We start from the raw sequence: 22,979 nt of genomic DNA on the forward strand, positions 1-22,979 counted from the left end.
TAAGAAAATCGTCCGTGCGCGTTAAACACTAAAAACACACCCTAACATCAACTACTACTACAATTACAGATGTTTTATAAGCAAGTAACAAGCTATAGCACGATCTATAAAATATATACAGTACACAGACCACATTAAATTGTACTAAAAACGTATTTTTTTCTGTTTAAAAACATGTTTGATGAGCTACACGATGAACATGTGACATAAAGAGTAATCAATATCGAACAAGATAAACAAAAGCCCTCTTTTTTTTCCTATCTAAGCTGAGAGCCTTGAGAGGCTATTTCAGCGTAACCTTAACTAGTAGGTGAGCTCACGGGGCTCAAACCTGACTAACGACGTTACTAACATGTACCCTAGTAAGAGCCGTGCTTCGCAGAATCTACCACCGGATCGGAAACGCGACCCACTTAGAAGATCCGGCGAGAAACTCAGTGGGCTGTGTCTGAGGGTTATTTACTTGTCGAGCCCTTCGTCGGGTTCGACGAGAATGATAACCGGACAAAAGCCCATAAATATACAATAAAACAAAATATACAACTAAGCTAAGTACAGTGTGCCGCAGAATTAGAACATCTCCAAAGAAATTGGGATACGAACCAAGCGAAAGAATAATATACCTTTAATTAGTAATATTCCCCAAAATTTCATTCAACCTGACCGCTTAAGTCCGCTCAACAAAAAGGATTCAAAATATCTCTTTTTTATATTATTGTTTCGCAACGAAACGGATGCACGTAAACTTAAAAATAAAATCCGTGTTCCACTTACGAAACTGAAGGCTCACTTATTATCCATTCAAAGCGCTGTAGACAATGCCCCCTTTGAAAGGTTCAAAACTCATGCAAATAACCGACCTGCAACCGATCACTGTTCCGCGAGCTCTCATTGTGTTTAGGTGAAAAGAATAAGTACCGAATCTATAGTCAAGACGTATTAAAGACTGTTGGTCTAAAGGTAAACAGTCAGCGGACAAGTGTTATGTAATTATTAGTGGTCAATGCAAATTAATAAATCTGCATTGTCACTTTTATTTGATAAACCTTCCCCTTAAAGTTGATAAAAATTTAATAAATTACATACTTACAACACAACTATTATAATATTCTATCCCAACAATTTCATTACGAGCGTAAATCTCTTTGTTTATTTTTCATATTTTGTAAAGTTCTCGTTTGTACGAATTAATTTTACATTTTATACATAATTAAACACTATCGAAATTATTATTGGAAATAAAGTGAATTTCATCATCATATTTTTTGTGGTTTTTTTTTCCTACCTAAGCTACCTAGGGGGCTCACAGTGCTCTAACCTGAGGATGTTGTTAACACTAGCCTTAGCAAGCTCACTGCTGCGACGAATTAATGTATTATTTATTTATAATAGCAAATACGCACTACAGATCTGCCCCCTGGTATGGTACAACGGTAAGACAGTGAAACCGTATAACGGCTTTGAGATTCTGCACGGTATTTTACGTGACCTTTTTCAAAAACAAATGACAAATTTCCAAGAAAACGACACGAACTGGGTCATGGTTACACTTCGCATAACAATTAATATTATTTGCTCATTAAAATTACGTCAAATTATCAATTAAGTACGTCATTGAATTATTAACAAAGAGATTGATTTAACAAATTCATTAATCAATAATAAATTTACCGAATCTAATTTATCAGGCAGAATTAACGGTATTTTATATGAATAGTGGTTAGACGAAATCTGCAAACTGACCTTGAATTTCAACGTATCCACGGAATAAATTAATGAGAAATGAATAGAGGCCTTGGCTAAAACGATGCAAACAAGGCGACCTCAAAACGTGACTACGACTATTATCCATGCGAAAACTGACATAATCGAGGTTTTTCACCCACGAACGTACGTGGCTCGTTATTTTCTGGGTTTATTGCGAACCGTATATGGTGGGGACCCACGAGAGTTTGTATACAACGTATAATTGGCGAACACGAAACGAAGGAACAAAATTCATTCAGTTTTAGATAGGAACAAAAAAAACACCAAATAAAAGATGATTTTTTTTTATTGCTTAGATGGATGGACGAGCTCACAGCCCACCTGGTGTTAAGTGGTAACTGGAGCCCATAGACATCCACAACGTAAATGCGCCACCCACCTTGAGATATAAGTTCTAAGGTCTCACGTATAGTTACAACGGCTGCCCCACCCTTCAAACCGAAACGCATTACTGCTTCACGGCAGAAATACTTCACGGCAGAAATATGAATCTGTCAAATGAAAATATTATGTACCTACGATGATATATAATATATGTACCACATTACATAAATTACGTAAAATTAATATTTTAAAAGCACAACGACGAGTAGGATAATGGGAATATCGTGCCATCTCAATTGCACTGACATAAACTATTAGCAATAACATTATGAATGTAATATACATTTTCTTTTGTTAGCAAACGTCCTCAGTCACGATATCTACTTCTGGACGAATTCATAATATTCTTACCGGTTTTCGATTATCGATAACTCTCCGATTGATTTCATTAAAATCAACATCCCTATTTTTACGTAAAACATTACGTAAACCAAGGATCGGATGATTAAAGTCACGCTTGACTGGATAATGAATTAACGACTGTCTCTTGTCGTTACATTATGAATCGCAAACTGGGTGATTACGTACAGCAGTGAGAGTTCTCGTAAGCGGGAAGTCGGACTTGCATAGGTCCGAGGGCAAGATAACGATCTACGCGGGCTGCAGTTCGGGAGGCAACTCTCGCTTCTATTGTCAAACGGGGCACCGTAACCGTGCTAGTGCCCTTTGACATTACAATGCGATCTAACGGTGACAACAGCAGCGCCACGTGAACACAATAGAAACCGCCGGGCTGTACCCGGGAAACGTTCCGGTCTGTCGTCCGTGCGGTGAGAGGAGAGAGTGCTCCGGAGACCGGTATCGACTTACGAGTGTCTGGTTCGAGCGACGGCGACTACCGCGGACGTGTAACTTGATAATTATTTGAAAAGACCACGGCTCGGGTCGAAAGAGCCCGCGGCGCAATCACCGCGACTCCTTTCGACTTGGCGACTTCAGGGATAAGTCGTAAACGCTGTGACCTAGTTAGGGTCTCACCCTGAGGCGGCTCGGGTTCCCTATCTTTACGTTTACAACATTTTCTAAGACGTCGTTTGTCTATTCGCGCTCGATGCCCAAGGCTGATAAAACCCGAGCGCTTGGACTTGCATAATGATGGAAATAATTCCGATGCTGTGCGTATCTGAACTGCCATCAGGCCGCGTGCGTTACCCGCCGGGGCACGGTGCTTGACCCCGGTGGACAATATTACATTCCGGTGTGTCCGGGTACAACAACGACTATCGTGAAATGGGAATCGCGTAAACGAGTTTTAGACTGCGCATTGTTCCTGTCGGAATGGAGTTGTGCGGTCAGCAAAGCATCAGTAGTGATTCGAGAGATTGGTCGTAAACCGCTTTCGTGCGGGGTTAGGTACGCAGTTTCGTCTCGTTGAAATACAATTTCGCGACGCAGCGCGGCACACGCACTTGACGGATGCCAACTAAACAACGACTTTCTTGCCCGCTATTTATTGCTATATGTCAGTCCGTATAAACATTGAACGCATCGACAATGGAAGACAATAATTCATGTTAAACAACGTTTGATAGGAATTGAAGAACGGCGCATTAGAAGCCGCATATGCGACTAAATATATACACGAGGGAACGTCAGCAAATCTCAAGCTGACTTAGACAAGATTTATTGATAATAAATATCCTATCAAAATAGGAAGAGACGGAGTTGTCAGACTTTGTTGTGCGATACGCAATTTAGGCCCGTTGAAGTTGTTTTAGAAAAGAAACATTAAATAATTTTACGACGTTATTCTCCAATAAAATAGAAAATTATTATTTTTTTCAGTGTTGCAATTCGAATACCGAAGATAGAATTAGACTTTTTACGACGTAAAACTAAACTTAATCGTTAAAGCCGAGCGATAATCATCAAAACGTAACTACCCATAACGATTATTATCTACGACTCCACAGTTTACCGAGATTCTTTTATTTATGCAAGCGGAAATGTATACTAATTATCATAATGTAATTTCGTGGTTGGCGCGCGTGCGACATCGAGCTCGTGACGTCACGTGGGCTTGACTACGTAGAAACCGGGAGTGATTCATTCGTTAACCCGTGTCCGTGAGGTGTGCGGGCGCATACTGATGCCAGCCCCCTTGAATACGTAACTAGGAGCGTCGTTTCACTGACACTCATAGCTGGAGACCGGCACGCACGACCCAGCTTCGTCGCTCAACGCCTCCCAGAAAACTAGGCGAGCCTTACCTGCGGACAAAGTAAACAAAGAATCAAACGCTTGCGACACACGAGGTCAGATCGTATCGAGGCGATAAATATTAAGATACTATTAATTTGAACGCGCCGTAAACTAATCCGAAACGAGAGCTTGGCTAACCTCATAAAGCAAACATCGAAGTAAATAATGACATAGGCATAGCTGTAACGTCGAGAACGACTAGACGAGCCGACACCGAGACGGACATGCGACGGACAATGTTTACGTAACAAACGGAGACGCAACTAACATTACAACCAATCTGTTCTTGTCATTTGTCACCTGTCATTTTTGTGTAATCTGTGACATTGGCAGAATCAATGCCTAACGCGTTGGAGAACTTAAAAAAAAAAAACTAACATTACTGTATATGACACGTGTGTTTTTAAATATCTGAATTAGGAATGAGTCGAATCGGTAGCGAACGTAATGTTACTCTAACTTGTGCAAGAAGCGAACGCGAAACGGTATAATCGGATCAAGGTCCCATTTGGCCTTTTTAATCTGCACTATAGAATCGATTCGAAATATCGAAGTCGTGTAGTTTGTGTTGCAACTCGGATCGTTTGTTTCTAAATACTTGTCACGTTCTCGTGATTAGATAAGTGGTGATGTAGGGGCTAATTGAAAAATACATACCGCGGTCTTATTAAATCAATAGCTAAATATCGATATTAAGACGCGTGAACCAATTATTGACGTATCAGCTATAAAATAACATCACGAATTACTAAATTAAGGAACGTTGCTTGATATGTAAATGTCGATGCAAAGCAGTTTCATAATTAATATAAATGAGCACTTTAATAGTTTCGCGTCAAAACTGAAGAAGTCATATGTCACAGACGTATCCAAATGAAAAAAAAGAAGATAAAACAATTATGATTCACATATTCGCATTAAAAACTGGTCGAAACGGAATTTTTCCCGCTGAATCGTAATGGTTTTAGCAATGGTGCCGACTTTATTGCTTTAGATTGGATGTAAAATAGCATAGGCACGTGAGAACACTCAATAGTCTGTTAACGAAGCTCTTCACATCTCGAGATACCATCTCTTGTCGTGACGGAGCCCGCGAAAGGCGTTTGAGATTCGCTCATCGCTCAACAATGAATGGTATTCTCGAGAGCTTGTCATGCGTTTAAGATCAAATGTCATCCGTAACAACAATACGTATTATCGATACAAATATGACAGGTACATCGATATGTCCTATCGATTTCGTACTGATATCGTATCGATTTTTTACTGGTGGTAGGACCTCTTGTGAGTCCGCACGGGTAGGTACCACCGCCCCGCCTATTTCTGCCGTGAAGCAGTAATGCGTTTCGGTTTGAAGGGTGGGGCAGCCGTTGTGACTATACTGAGACCTTAGAACTATATCTCAAGGTGTGTGGCGCATTTACGTTGTAAATGTCTATGGGCTCCAGTAACCACTTAACATCAGGTGGGCTGTGAGCTCGTCCACACAGCTAAGCAATAAAAAAAAAAAAAAAAAAAAACATATTTATAACACTAGTCTCATGTACGTGTATTCATAGGACTTTTTGGCGGGAACGCTAGGAGTGAAATTGTATGATTTGTTTTATTTTGTCTATTTAGTGTTTCTTCAGGTTTAAATGTGTAATAACGGTGGTTTATTAACTATTTAACATCTGTGAAAGTGCACAAATATGAGAAAATGAAACAAAGTCGCTGGACATAACTTCTCGGGATTCTCCAAAAAGTCCACTGAAAAAATTTCAGTAAATGACCACCATTTTACTGAGATTGTATTTCATAGCATATATTCTCATCTCATTTCATTTCATTTCACTCCTTATTATCATTTTTCATTAAATAAGAATATAAATTATAATAAGACATGACTTAAAGGTCTTAGTTACCAGATCATAAAATTCCTAAAAAAAATGTATTCATAGAACTTGTTTAAAGCAAAATCGACAAAGGGCAAGCGATAACGCTTCCAATCACAATAACAGTTGTACAAAAGCACAATGTACGAACACAGAATATTAAGGTGTCATGTCTTACCTATCTTTAAGTCATGCAGGCAGGTTCACCGCCGGGGTCAAATCATAGATAGATACAGCGGCCATTATGAAAACATTGAACCTGTCTCGGCGATGCGGGTCGTTTAAATCCATATATATAAAATAATCGAGAGAAAATAAACTTGTCTCAAAGTGTATCATTATGCATTGTATTTGGTGAAATATCGTTGAAAAACAAAGTCGTTACGTCTACAAAACGTCAGGTAATAGATTATGATGATGGGTACAATTGACGACATATACCACTGGTCAAAACATCAGAAATAATATGACGGAACTTAATAAAATGACAATAAAAATGCGAGATTGAGCCGTTGTAAGTACATCGTTTTTATTATGTCTATGACTCGCTAAAGCTGAAACAAATATTACAGGTAGTTTGATTTGTAGGATTAGTGATGCTATTACCAAGGCTTTTCTCGAGGACGCAAAAATAACCCTTAATCCTTTGCAATTGAGATTTCAGAATCATTTCCCATACCGAAGTGACACGCTACCTACTTGCTACGTTCACCGCTTAAGTCGATGGGCCGTGAGATCTGCTTTATTCGGCAAACAGAAATTGTACAGTCCCAATTGGCTTAGAACGAGCAGAAAACGACAAGTCACCAAGAAAACAAAGCGATATACCGCATCATCGGACCGCGGCAAGTACGAACAATAGTGACAATATAGCGATGATAGTTTCGTAAACCTAAAGAGGTGAAAGAGACGTAACCAAACTAAAACGATACGGATCGCGGCGTGGAGCCGTGTGAAAATAACGCAACAAAAGCCCGCTTGCATAATGTAGGGGGTATAGGTAGAACACATCACGACTAGAGTGCCTTAGATGGTGAAGATCCACGTATTCAACTAGTCCTTAAAAGCTAGAAAGCTGTATTGTATACAATTGAAAAACAATAATCAGTACCGCACAGTACTTTTCGCATTAAAAGTGTACAATTCCCAAAAATATTCGAAACTGAGTTAATATGCGGAATAATTTGGTATCACCAGTATTTTTCTCATATATATATACTGTCAAAAGAGCGTTGTTTAGTTTTAGTTATTTTTTTAGTTTACCTATATTTTGACTACTATTAACCAAACTAATACATAATTTTATCTTACTTTAAAAGACAGATAATGTAACTAGTAAAAAATAAAAAAATGTTGCAAAGATGATTAATATTAAAAATATCACATGTTATACCTTTCAAACACTCTCCTCCTGTAAAATTAGTAAGTTTTGAGATTATACCAGTTTTAATGCGAGAAGACGATATGTATAATATTTTTAGTCGAAAGTAAATAACATATTCATCCGGTTAATAGTTCAACGCTTTCCCACCAAAGTTACGCGTCGGTCGTACCGGCTATTCATTTGTTCTGAGCCCTATCGAACCAGGAAAGTTTTGATGCCGGTAAACGTGCAATTAACTCTTCGGATGAAACGTATAATTTACTCGAACTCAGATTCGAGCTTCGAGATCGTGTTTCGGCCTAACGGCGGAATCGAGCCTACCACGGAACTGTGTCCTGTTTTCGACCAATAATTCCGAACTGAAGTCGTTAATTAAAAATTGTAAAGTCGTTAATCTAGAGATGCAGGGCAGCGTGATCGAGATTGCCTTCATCGATTTATTGCACTCCAGATAAAGACTTACCTATATACCAGACCGGGCGCCGTACTACACTCAAAGTTATTCAATCCAGAGAATTCAAAAGCAGTGGCAGCAGTGGCAATTTTTAATACCAAATGTAGTTTAAAAACTTAAGAAAACACGATGAAATAATGTTGTTTGAACGATGTTTCCCGAGCGCTATGACTTGTCCATCTTCAAACGAGGCTTGTGGAGAGTATACTCAACGGTAGGCAGCGGCTTGGCTCTGCCCCTGACATTGCTGAAGTCCATGGGTGACGATGACCACTCACCATCAGGTGGGACGTATGCTCGTCTGCCTACAAGGGCAATATAAATCGAAGTGACAATTAATTTTCTCTTTATTTTTAATCCAGTTGATACTGGTCAGGATATTAGAGCGAGGCTATAAAATTTTTGTATTATCATCGGTCATTGATGCGTGTGCAAATTTTCAAGTTAAACAGACGTCTTGAAGTTAATTACAATGGCGTTAAAAGATTCTGCTACATACAAACCAACATACATATGTACATATTAAGCTAATAAAAGCGTGTTAGAAAATTAATTACAAAATGAATATTTATAGTTGAGATCTTATTACGCCCTCAACAAAACTGACACAAGTTTAACGTAATTTATTATTCACTATGTGGTTATGTTTTAATGGTATGTCGTCATTGTTGGTGCGAGAATTTGGTTTTTAGTTGTTTATTGTTGTAATAGTGACAATTAACGTTAAAAACTTCACAAGTTATGTTTATATTTCGTTAAAACCGTATTTTCTATTCGCTTAAGATCCCTGTGAAATGAAGGAAGTAAAGTTTTGCAATACGGTCGACGATAGTGATAATCTACGCTGCCTCTATCATCAAGTAGTCTTTGTTTAACCCCATTCAGAATTGAATGCGCCGATGCACACATGCACACCTCAGACATAGGAAACATGATAGGTCCGCATTAATTATGTAAACACTTCATGCAACATTACAATTTTCCATTTCGTTGCCAAGCAGTTAAAAGTGAAAATCAACAGTTAGCACATGACGTGGTAACGTCGTTAGGCGGCGTCGAGGTTCCCGGCAATCATGTAGGGCACTTCGCTTTCTAGGAAGAGCCTGGCCAAACGACGGACGAAGTAAGTGCGACCAGAATATAAACTGCCCGCTTTTATCGCACCGGTTATGTCCATTAATCACCGCAGTCTCTCGCAATCGAGATTACCCACAATTGACGATAAAACTTTAACGTACAATAAACCATCGGAACTGGTGAAGTAAAAAGACCAACAACAAAAAAAAACTAATTAGGAAATTACCAGTGTCCGAAGCGACAAATACTGTGCCAAGGTGATTGTTACAAAGGTGCACACGGCGCCAAAATTTGCATGTTTATATGATGAAACAAAACTGATATTTTTTTTTAGACATTCGAAAGCTTTTAGTTTTTTTTTTCGGTTTTTTATTGATTGCTAGTTATTCGTATTTTTGGCAAGTTCCGGTCAAATGAGTAGCGTTAATGCGGTGACCAAAAAAGATGGTCGACACCTGCCGTAATGGAATTCATCAGACGACGAATGACTTGAGCCGGGTTAGTGCCGTTACAAACAATGACCCGGACCCGAATATAGCACCGATTGCGTTGCGCAACGAACGCATTGTACGAAATCGTAAAAAAACAAAAACACTCCACGGGCACAAATTCGATTACGCGAGGCTCCATTATAACGGGATTGCTAAACCGATTCGACCGAAGAAATGAGAGCATGCATGTTGTCACATGATTATTCAACAGCTTGGAGACGTTCTAATTGGCAAGTGGTGTGTGAAGCGTTACGAGAACTCGTCTCGAAACAGTAGACGCATCAATTCGGTACCATAGGCACTTCGTGCGCAGATCGGCATCCGAACTAGGTCACTGCCAATTTTTGTATTAAGAACCATTGTAATATCAATACGAGTTGAGGACCGCGGTCGCCCCGAGCGCCCAAAGTGACTGAATCTCCGCGGCCAGGGTCACTCATCACCACGGCATTGTTAACTGAACTTGGACGTCGACGAATATTATGTGATACGCACTTTGTTTTGAAGCGTCCGTGACCTAATCGTAAAGCGCCCAGTAAGTATGTTAGTATAATACTAAAGTTTAGAGAGAGAGAGAGAGAGAGAGTATTCTTTATTGTACACCAAAAAACAAATAAATAGTGCGATACATTAAAAAAAAACAAAAAAAGTACAATTGGCGGTCTTATCGCTAAGAGCGATCTCTTCCAGACAACCATCAGGTGGACAAGAATCATTTGGAAACGAACTACGCGCGGTGTACCATTCCAGTGAAATACATATGTATGTGTAATACGTATGTACACATACATATACACATACATATCTCCGTAAATATGCATACAATTAATACAAAGTATTATAATATAATAATAATTATTAAAAATAAAAAATAAATAAAAATTAAATAAAAATTAAATTTAAATTTTGCTTCTTTACACATAAATAAGGATAAGCAATTTACATATAAAAGATACTTAAAATACCTTTGAAACATATACAATTTAAGTAGATATCAATTTCAGAAATCTACCTTATCACATATTAAATCGGTTGACTAATATTTAAAAAATGTTCCTTAATGAGGCGTTTGAACGAATTTAATGTTTCAGCATGTCGTATACGTACCGGGAGAGCATTCCACAAACGAATAGCTTGAACAGTAAAGGAATGATCATAGAACCTTGTCGAATGCACTGGCATCATTAGTTGCATGTTGTCCGTTGATCTCAGGGATATGGTATGTGTATCACGGATAAACTCAAAGCGTCTTTTGAGATAAGAAGGAGAAGAAGGATTAAATAGAACAGTATAGAGCAAAGAAAGAATATGAGCATTCCGACGAAGGCGAATTGGCAGCCACTTGAGCTTAGCGCGAAATTCTGAGACGTGATCATATTTTCGTAAGCCAAATATAAATCTTAAACAGAAATTTTGAAGACGCTCTAGTTTATTTAATTGTGCTTCGGTGAGATCGAGATAGCTAACATCAGCATAATCAAGGATGGGGAGAAGAAGAGATTGTGCAAGCGCAGTCTTGGTGGCAGTAGGGAGAAAATTTCGCAGACGTCTTAAGGATCCTGCAGCCGCATACATCTTTCGACAAGTTTCTTTAATTTGTGCATCCCATGACATATGCCTATCTATAAAGATACCCAAGTTTCTCACCTTATCACTTACTGGTATTTGAACTCCATCGATTTAAATTGGGGGAATTCGCGTCCAATCAACTGTCGCAAGCCTTCTAGGTGCACCGACAATAATGACCTGAGTTTTTGTCGGATTTACTTGCAGCCCATAAGATTTACTCCAATTTGTTATACTAAGTAAGTCATTATTTACTTTGGTGCAAGCAAGAGGCAATTCTTCCACCGGGGCTTGCGTATAAAGCTGGAGATCGTCTGCATACAAGTGGTAGGAGGAAATGAGATGGTTGGAGACAGAATTAATATATATCGCGAAGAGCAATGGAGATAAAACGCCACCCTGCGGAACACCCACGCATGTGTCACACCACGAAGAAAAATTATCTTCGATGCGAACACGCTGCCGGCGACCAGACAGGTAACTACGAAACCAATCAACTACGGATGGAGATGTGTTAAGAGAGCCAAGTGTAGCAAGGAGAATGTCAATATCAACGGTGTTGAAAGCATTACTAAAGTCAAGCAATGCAAGCACCGTCAACATTCCCCTCTCCATGCCGAGCCTAATATCATCCGTGATATTTACCAATGCAGTCGTAGTACTGTGACCAGGACGGAAACCAGATTGGAAGGGATTTAAGAGATTATTTTCATAAAGGAATTCACTCAGCTGTGCATGAATAAGCCGTTCTAAAACCTTGGATAGGAAAGATAAGATGGATATAGGACGATACTCTGAAAATGATTTGGGATTAGGCTTTTTAGGCAGAGGTGTAATTTGCGCGTCCTTCCAGGCAAAGGGAAAGGTACCATTACTCAAAGAGTAATTCATGATATGCGTAATTACAGGAAGGATTTCATCAAGGATTGGTAGGATCATATTTCGGCTCAAATTGTCAGCACCGACTGCATTAGAAGTAATAGATAAGATGCTCTTCTTAACACCACAAGCCGTTAAGTGATTGAAAATAAACGGTGAAAAATCCGGGGTCGGGAGATTTGAAAGAGAGTTCATTGTATTCGATTTAACTGTCACATCAAAATTGGACGAAGTTGAAAAATGTAAATTTAATGCATTTAAATTCACGTCAGAAGGGGGTATCACATGACGTGTCTTTCCAATCCCCAAAGTTCTAAGAAATTTCCAGACCTTCACCGGATCTCCATTTTCTACAGAAGTATGAATATGTTGGCGTTGAGCATCCCTACACATCCTGTTGCAGCGATTTCGAATCCGCATGTAATTATTACGATTCTCAACTGTAGGTATTCTCTTGAACCTTGCCTTGGATGCTGCTTTTTTAGATAATAATATTTTGAGTTCCTCCGTAAGCCAAGGCGAGGGTAAATGCTTAAGCCTTACCGGACGGATCGGTGCATGTTTATCGTATAGCTCTGTTAAAAGTGTTGTAAGGAGCTTAACCTTTTCGTCACAGTCGTCACATGCAAATAAGGGGTCCCAGTCAATACCACTAGCATCTTCACGAAGGTTATCCAGGTCTATACCACCAAAATTGCGTTGCAAGAGGATTCTAGATTTGGCCTTGGGGGGGCGAATCTTATAAGAAAGGAAAAGTAAATCGTGGTAAGAAAACGCATCGGCTGAGCACTGTCCGTGTTTAGCGACGTGATCTCGAGAGCTAATCAAAATTAGGTCAAGAAGTGACGGGGTACAGTTGGGGAAAGTATGTGTAGCATTTAAAGGGAGAATAGACAAATTACAAGATTCGATAACAGATAGAAAAGAAGAAGAACGACTATTACTTTTAAGAAGACATGTGTTAAAATCACCCATTATTATGCAATGGTTGTAAGAAGGAACTAAAGTTTCGAGGATGCCTTCAAAGGATGAGAAAAAATCTAAATGTGACGAAGGTGAGTAGTAGACACCCAAGAGAGCTTTACGGTGGTTTAGCTCCACTTCCAGAAAAAGATGCTCACCGGCATTAGGTGGAGGAGGCTGTGCAGACAGACTAATTATTGTATACTCAATATGTGTACGGAGATATATGGCTACACCACCGCCACCACCACTTATGCGATCGTTGCGAATAAGACGGAAGCCAGGTAAAGCATACGAACATGAAGGGAGACAAGGCTTAAGCCATGATTCGGAAATAAGAATGGCGTGGATGTTCTCACAGCTAAAACTTGCCAGCATATCAGGAAAATGTGCTGGTACGCTCTGGGCATTAATGTGAACAACATTAAAGTTCCGGGAACCATCAGAAAACTGCGACACTAGTGTCTCAGCCAAAGAAGGAACACTGGTAAAACTTACATCATTACTACTTGCTGAGAAAAATATTTCAGCTATATCGCTTTCCGTTTCCGACATCAAAAATTAAATTATAATAAATATAAAATGAGATCAGGTAATATCCTAAACAAAATTATTAATATGCGTCGTTGCGTAAAGAAGCAAAACAATAAATATTAATAAACCAATGTACTTACAGGTTATGTAGTTACAATTCAACTACAAACATTCAGTCCACCCGCTGGTTGAGTGTTACAACTATAAATAAAAATAAAACTGAAAATAAAAATATTTACATTATTCGTGAAGTTAAAGAAAAGAAAAGAAAAACAATAATTCAAATAAAAACAAAATAAAACTACTAAAGACAAATTATACACAGTTCAGGCCGTAAAAATAAAAAATAAAAAAAATAAAAAATGGGAAAAAGATTCAGATTCAGAAGAAAGATTTCGTCAACACAAGATTATTGTTGGAGTCACACATGATACGCAAAAAAAAAAAAAATATATCGAAATACTTACTCTATGACACAACACGCGAAGTTATCTATATTAGAATATAATCTGTGCTTCTCAAAGTATTATCTGTGGTAAAAGTGTTTGTTGTTGTGATGTCATTGAGCGTAAAATTTATTACATTTACATAAAAAAGTAGGTAATATGTTAAATTATGCAGAGTACAAAGTAAATGTATGAACTAAGTATGAACACAACAACTAAGCAGATTGGAACTATTCGCTTAATCCGCCTTATTCAGCAGAAATACTCATGTACAAACCTTAAACTACCAGAAAAACAAATATGAATTTGACCTGAAGATGAAAGTAATAGTAGCAGAAATAAAATAAAAAATGCAGAATAAAATTGAATCTTCATTTACGGGCGGCCGCACGCTTAAGCTTTGGTGCAACAGACGCCGTGTTTGGTTTTACGGCAGTTTGTACAGGAACAGTCTCCACGGTGTGTTTATCAATTTCAATCAGTTGTCTACGGCAGTACACCCGATGTCTTTTGCCATCTGAGCCGAGAACATACACTGTGCCTTCTTTAGTCCACGAGTTCGTTACTCCAAACTTATCCCGTGCTGCCATGAAAACATCGTGCCGTTGTTTCGTAAGAAATTCAGAAACCGTTATCCCAGTCCTTTTCAATTGAGACTTACTAAACCAGATCTTATTGCGGAAACTAAAATCATGGAACTTCACCAAGATCGGTCGTGCCCTTTCCCTGGCAGAAGGCTGTCTCATTCTGTTACACCATTTAATATCGTGAACTGACACAGTATTTAATGAAAAATGTTTTTTCAATATGTCGGCCACAATTTCAAATGTATTTTCTTGTTTCTGTTCAACCACCCCGTGGAAAAGCAACATCTTCCTGCGGCCATGCATCTCCATGTGATCAAGTTTGTGAGACAGAACCTCAATCTGTTTTTGTAGACCCGACACAGCCTCAGTGATAAATGCTCGAAACACTGCAAACTCAGCAGCCAGGTCCGGAGAAGATGTTGAGGGAGATGATACTGACTGTGGATGAAGCTTTGCCTCAAAATCAGCCATCTTCTTGTAAAAGTGCTCCGACAAGTCTGACAAACTACTTTGCAGTACATTCATCTTGAAATCAGTAAATATTTAAAACAGGAGAATAACACTTCCCAGCAGGCAGACACTAGTACTTATCACAATAAATGGTCAATTTCTCAAAAAAGACTTTTGTTAATATTTTAAATCAATTTTAACAAATGTGAACGAAAAACTCGTGTGTTTTCTGTGACTACCCGCGCTAGACTGTTTAGCATTGCCCCCAATAGATAGGCGGCGACTTGGCTATTTTCTCCCATACCCGATCCTGTAGACCGAATGGTAAGCAGCCGACGTCGCCCTAAGCACGTCATTAGGGATCCTCCCGATCCATAAAAGGTGCTTTTAGGTACCACAAGCATCGGTCACCATCCAGGTCGAACCCGTCGCTTGCGACGAAGGGCTCGACGAGTGAATTAGCCTATAGACACAGCCCACTGAGTTTCTCGCCGGATCTTCTCAGTTGGTCGCGTTTCCGATCCGGTGGTAGATTCTACGAAGCACTGCTCTCGCCAAGGCCAGTGTTTGCAACACTTCCGGTTTAAGCCCCGCGAGCTCACCTACATGTTAGGGTGAAGCTGAAATAGCCTCTCAAGGCTATCAGCATAGGTAGGGGAAAAAAAGGATGTTGGCTTCTGACATTATTAACGTCCAGGACCAACGGTGACCACTCACCATCAGATTTGCCAAAAGCGATAAAAAATATGATGACATTCTACTGTAATTTCTGAAAAACGCGCGTTCATTACATTTCTTAATTTGGTACTTAATGTTTTTATTACTCTACTAGCGACCCGCCCTCGCTTCGCTTCGGAAACATTAAAACACACATGAAACCAAAAAAAAAAAAAAATAAAAAATTAAAAAAAAGTAGCCTATGTTCATCAGGGACAATGTCGGCTTCTAATGGAAAAAGAATTTTTCAAATCGGTCCAGTAGTTTCGGAGCCTATTCGAAACAAACAAACAAACAAATCTTTCCTCTTTATAATATTAGTATAGATAAAGTTTAATCAATGGTCTGAAAATGTGTGTCTCTTTACATCTTGACATCTTCTGAAGACGAGTTTGGACTATTTATACGTTCTGTTATTCCTTCATAGTTTACTTAGAAAATTTGGTAGTCGTCAAAGGATATGAACGGCGTAGTCGCTAAATCGTGCGCCATATCCATTACCCTGCGGAAACATTTCGCAATTCCATTACAGAGCATTACTGAGCGGTAAGTCGATACGACTTAATTGCGTGAAATCTTCTTATTGGTAGTGTATTAGCAATATTTAATTAAACATTTACCTTGCTATGGACTCGTGAGCTTTCTCGATTATTGAGTTCAAATCGATACACTTCTAAATGTTTTCTGTTCTCTTAAGAAGTGTGTCAATGATAACAGTTTATAGTCAATTTTTAATGTACTAGTAGTCCCGCGGTAGTCGAAATTCGACTATAATTAATCGAAATTATAAGTTTGAACATTATTATACTTCTATAATCACAGATTTCGTCAAGACCACATTAAAGACAAACAATATTAATCTATTCTCAATATGACCACAGACTTTAAACAATAACAAATTATGTTTGACAATAAACCGACTAGCCGGCAGATAGCACCGGTTGTGATATACGAGATTACGTGTTTGTAAAATTTCGAGCCTCCATGGGAACTCCAAACAACTTTTGAACAACCAGTCATAAATACGTCTCTCGCGCCGATATGAGCGCGGGGATACGTTTAGATTGTCTCGGATCTAATGCTCGTAATTTAAAAACGCCGCCATAAGGATGATGTAAATACGGGATAATAATCTAGAGAAGCTGCAAACCGACAACGTCTTTAAATTCTAAGAGTTTTTAGGAATGCAAAGAATTTGATTCAGTCTTATTACATATCCGCTTTATAGTAGTATATAGAGAGACTAGAGGCTATTTAGTTTAAGCGACATACATTTTTTTTGCTTAGATGGGTGGACGAGCTCACAGCCCACCTAGTGTTAAGTAGTTACTGGAGCCCATAGACATCTACAACGTAAATGCGCCACCCACCTTGAGATATAAGTTCTAAGTTCTCAGTATAGTTACAACGGCTACCCAACCCATCTAACCGAAACGCATCACTGCTTCACGATAGAAATAGACAGCAGGGTGGTGGTACCTACCCGTGCGGACTCACAAGAGGTCCTAGTACCACTAGTAATTACGCAAATTATAATTTTACGGGTTTGATTTTTATTACACGATGTTATTCCTTCACCCTGGAAGTCAATCGTGAAGATTTGTTAAGTACGTATTTCATTAGAAAAATTTAATCTTTGTAATTAACTATGTATTTTATTTGTTAAACAGTTTGATATTTTGAATTGAACTTTAATTAAGTTTATTCCATTCAAATACCTAGTCGAAGAAGTTTTTTTTTATGTAATTATGTTATTCCAAATTCAAAACTTTAAATGGCTTTCCGGTAAAGTTGCATAAGTGTCGCTTATACCAAACATACCTTTCACGCCTCGATTTAATGAAACTTTAATTAAATCTTTATACTACATGTTCGGTGTGAAAAAACATTAATTATTTACAATTAATCAAGTCTCGCCTACCCGTGATTCGCGACAGCACTCGGCGAGATTAAATCACCCCGCTGAGATTTTAATCCGTTTGACTTGAATCCGGAAATACGCGACGAAGGGCGCGCACTATAAGCATTAATCATACGAATAAAATGTTTTATCTATACTCATATTATAAAGAGGAAAGATTTGTTTGTTTGTTTGTATTGAATAGGCTCCGAAACTACTGAACCGATTTGATAAATTCTTTAACTGTTTGGAAGCTACACTATTCCCGTGTGATATAGGCTATATTTTTTTTTGAAAAAAATTAGGGATACTAAAAACTCCTTACTAAAAGTCCAATAATGTAACCCAAGGTGTAAAAAAATTACCTAAAATATTCTTTACATCGCGTGCCCTGCGAAAACTATTGATGAAAAGTGTCGCGACAGCATATGTATAACTATTATAGTTATGCCGCAATAAGTGTTCTTTTATTTAAAAAAATAAAACAACGTCAAAATATATCGTTGAAATTTTTGTTAAAGACCCGAGCGGAGCCGGAGCGTGCCGCTTGTCTATATATATACTAATATTATAAAGAGGACAGATTTGTTTGTTTGTTTGTTTCGAATAGGCTCCGAAACTACTGGACCGATTTGAAAAATTCTTTTTCCATTAGAAGCCGACATTGTCCCTGATGAACATAGGCTACTTTTTTTAATTTTTTTTTGAAATTTTTTTTTTGGTTTCATGTGTGTTTTAATGTTTCCGAAGCGAAGCGAGGGCGGGTCGCTAGTAATAAATATATTTATTTGAACGGCGACCGAGTTTCAACGCGTTAAGATCGAAAATTCGAATGCATCATGCGGCCACGTCAAGCAGCGTAATGCGTACGTTGAACTCAAAAGGTTGTGACAGGAGCATTACGGTAATTACCTTAATTTGTAAACAGAAAAAATGACCGTCGTTTTGCCATATGTACGTAGGACGTTTTTAATCTATCTATATATTAATACGTGAAGCAAAAACTTTGTATCCCTTTTTACGAAAATTGCGCGGACGAAGGAGTATGACATTTTGCTACACTTATAGAGAATATAGAGGAGTGCAGAATGTTAATTTTTTTTTTAATAATGCATAAATAATACATTAAATGAATAAAAAAAACATTACACACCCTACCATGTTTGAAGTCGTCGTGGCCTAACGGATAAGACGTCCGATGCATTCGTGTTGAGCGATGCACCGATGTTCGAATCTCAGGCGGGTACCAATTTTTCTAATGAAATACGTACTCAACAAATGTTCACGATTGACTCCCACGGTGAAGGAATAACATCGTGTAATAAAAATGAAACCCGCAAAATTATAATTTGCGTAATTACTGGTGGTAGGACCTCTTGTGAGTCCGCGCGGGTAGGTATCACCGCCCTGCCTATTTCTACCGTGAAGCAGTAATGCGTTTCGGTTTGAAGGGTCGGGTAGCCGTTGTAACTATACTGAGACCTTAGAACTTGTATCTCAAGGTGGGTGGCGGCGCATTTACGTTGTGGATGTCTATGGGCTCCAGTAACCACTTAAGACCAGGTGGGCTGTGAGCTCGTCCACCCATCTAAGCAATAAAAAAAAATGTATTTGACGCACACACGCATGCATACTATTTGTTTATTGTCAAACTTTTCTTATTAATTATATAGTCTATGGTCAAATTGAGAATAGATTATATATTATTTGTCTTTATTAATATTTGTCTAAAGTGTAGTCTTGGCGAAATCTGTGATTATAGAAGTGTGATAAATAGTCTTTGACAATAGAATCATAATAGTGTATAAACTTATAATTTCAATTAATTATAGTCGAATTTCGACTATGTATATATTAGCCAGTGGAAGTGCGTATCGTCCGTGAGTGTGAGGCAGCAAACGAGTCGTCACACACACACACACACACACACACACACGTTCGTTCCTTTAGAATGCGGGTTGCGCACCAATTAGCGCACCGCGAGCTCTTTCGTGAGAACATTATCAATTTTCCGTTGAAATCTTTAATTGCGAAATATTTTTACCGAAACATCTCAATTGGACGTTGTTACTGAGGGGAACGTTTTTCCGAGAGTTGGACGTGCGGTATCTTTGCTAAAAAATCGCTCGAGTCGAGTTCGAGTCGGGCGAGCGTAGAGCGCGCTCCTAACGGCCGCTTTGCATATCGCTCGCATGAATCTGCCCGTGACGAAGACCGTCGGAATGCGTCGGGAAGCAGCCGGGCCGGTCGTTGACTGATTGCCCAAACAAAGCGCCGCCCGCGACCGCCTCATATGGCCCGATCTATAACTCATAAACAGAACAACGCATATAATCGTGATTCACCGGCGCACCGCCTCCTTTAGCAGAAGGTCGGAGTTTAACACTTCACCGGCCAAGGATGCCGGCGATGCGTAAATCAAATCTTCATAACGAGGAAGCCGTCGGAGCTGTCGTCGGAATGAGCTAGCTTTAATTAACCAGCGCCTTAAACGGTCGACCTTCGGCGCTGACACCTCGTAAGATTAATTCGCAAACGCTTATTAAAGTGATGTATCGTACGAGCGCGGGTCGTGACAAGAAAACAAAAAAAGGAACAAAACCATTCGAATACTATATGAAGGGTGTCAATCCGAATCAAGTTAATATCAATAAATGAAAACCATTTCCTACGGTACAACAACACTTAGTGTGACATGATGGATCGGTCTTCACACGTAAATACTTAGAACTATACTAGTAACAACAATTCGCTAACCAACCTAGAATAAAACTTTATTAATATACACTGACGTCGTATACTACGTAATATTGTTATTGTTGACAATATTTTATTGTTATTCCAATAATAATAGCATCATATTTTTTCCTTGTCTATTTCCCAAATTTCTAAAATTACGACATAACCAAAACTAACTTTACGATTTCATTTCGCGTTTCTTATATTCCTTTCATTTTATTTCCGACATATCGAATACTTTACGTGGTAGCGGACGACTATGATGTTATTCGTTGGCATTTGGGCAGTTTACAGTGGCATAAACATAAAACATAGAATATTCTTCATATAGCTAAGAGCTATGTAGCACAATACGATTCTTATTATAAACTCCCGTTGGTAAGAAACCGACCGGGGAGGGTCGGGAGCCGGCGGAAGTCAGTTTTCCGGCTCTCGTCCGACTCTTGAATATTCAATGCAACTAATTAATGCTCGGTCTGAACAGACGGGACGAGCTGTATGTACGCTGGACTGTAAAGGCGACACATGTTTGACGCCATGCGTTAGTGTTCTCTTTTTTTCCTACCTAAGCTGAGAGCCTTGAGAGGCTATATCAGCGTCGCCTTAACTAGTAGGTGAGCTCACGGGGCTCAAACCTGACGACGTTGCTAACACGAACCCTAGCAAGAGCCGTGCTTCGCAGAATCTACCACCGGATCGGAAACGCGACCCACTGAGAAGATCCGGCGAGCGTTACTGCTTACAACCCCTGCACTATAAACAGTTTATTTGATAATCGAGGAGCTGTGGGCTTAGTGCGAGTTTTTAAACGTTCTCGATGACGTAAAAGTTAACTCAAATTTGTATGCAGTTGGAACAGCGCCCCTAGCGGCAAACGTAGACAAACCTTCCAATACTGGTGGTAGGACCTCTTGGGAGTCCCCACGGGTTGGTACCACCACCCAGCCTATTTCTGCCGGGAAGCAGTAATGCGTTTCGGTTTGAAGAGTGGGGCAGCCGTTGTAACTATACTGAGACCTTAGAACTTATATCTCAAGGTGGGTGGCACGTTTACGTTGTAAATGTCTATGGGCTTCAGTAATAAGCTCGTCCACACATCTAAGCAATAAAAAAAAACCATACAAATTTTATTTAACTTCTACGCTATCGAGAACGTTAGAAAAATCGCACTAAGCACACTGGTGACCGACCATTTTGACCTAAATACAAAACGTAGTTGGTCAGGTGAGGCCACAGTTTATCTGGGGCTCATTGGGCTATCGGAGCCCAACAACAAAGTCAAGGTCATCCTCACCTTGAAACATGCAAAGCTAAACAGTTATAAAAGTCCAATTTTACCGAAGGAGAAAACTACAGATATATAAAATCATATTGAATTTTCGGCAATATATAACTAAATTTTTATATGCACCACATTGAATTAACACAACAATTAAACATTGACAGGTAAAGTGTAAGTTAAATACTATGACGATAAAAGAGATACAATGTAATGAAACGACGAGAAAGACAAAGGATTTATCCATAATATAGAAAATCTTTTATTTGTGATTGTTGAATGAATAATATATTGACATTTACCGAGATTACATTGGGACAGTTTGACATTTAATAACTTTGAATATTCGCGGAAGACGTTCCGAGATACTTTGTACACAAGGATTTTATTACGACATAGTTAATGTATTTCGCGGCACTCCACGACCTGCGGTCAACGGACCACTATTGGTCTAGAAACTGGTCTAGTATTTTTTTGCAACGAAAAATTACGTACTGAACTTTCTTTTTTATTACCGCCTAATGTTGTGTTTCTATAAATTAATAATAAATAAATATTTACTAACAATCACGCCACATTAACTGGTCCTGTGCTAAGTTCGTAAAGAACTTGTGTTACAGGTACCAGATAACGGAAATAAATGTAAGATTTTTATTATACACATACATATGTTTAATAAACATCCATAACCCTGGAAAAATACATTTTATATTTATCATACAAATATCTTCCCTTGGCGGGATTCGAACCCGCGACCCCCTTGTGTAGTGACCATGTCACTTACCACTTCACCAGACGGCCGTTCTATATAGTAGTAGACAGTAATAGTTCACTTTGATTAAGCAAAGGAAAACAATGTATCATTAAAATTGTAAACAATTGACCTCTGAACGAGGCAGTCGTTAACCTTGCACCTGGCGAGGGCATCAAGGGCATCGTATCCGTGCGGGACATGCGGGGGTCATTGGAAGCATTAGGGGAGTCAGATACCGTGGAAGGGCGACCGAGTGGAACCATACCTTAGAAGTAGAGGGACGCTCGTGAGAACGCACAGTGACATAAAAATAAAATTAAATATAGGAACAGATACTGTTATCATATTTAATAACAAATATGTAGTAATGTTTCTTGAGACAAACTGTTCTAAGCATAAATTCGTTTGTATGTACCACCACAATCCTGAGACAGACGTTCCAATTGGGATTCCGACCTCACATCTCAAGATGGATGGCGACATTCAAGTGTTATAATGCAACAAAATATATTTTAAAATATTAAAAATAACT

General features: G+C 38.9%; 1 protein-coding gene across 2 annotated transcripts in view; it reads right to left on the minus strand.

Annotated features, from left to right (window-relative positions):
* Drak (Death-associated protein kinase related) overlaps window positions 1-22,979 on the minus strand; it is a 226,787-nt gene that overhangs the window by 151,784 nt on the left and 52,024 nt on the right. The window lies entirely within an intron of this gene.

Source organism: Bombyx mandarina, chromosome 10, assembly GCF_030267445.1.
Source record: "Bombyx mandarina strain Sakado chromosome 10, ASM3026744v2".
Taxonomy (NCBI): domain Eukaryota; kingdom Metazoa; phylum Arthropoda; class Insecta; order Lepidoptera; family Bombycidae; genus Bombyx; species Bombyx mandarina.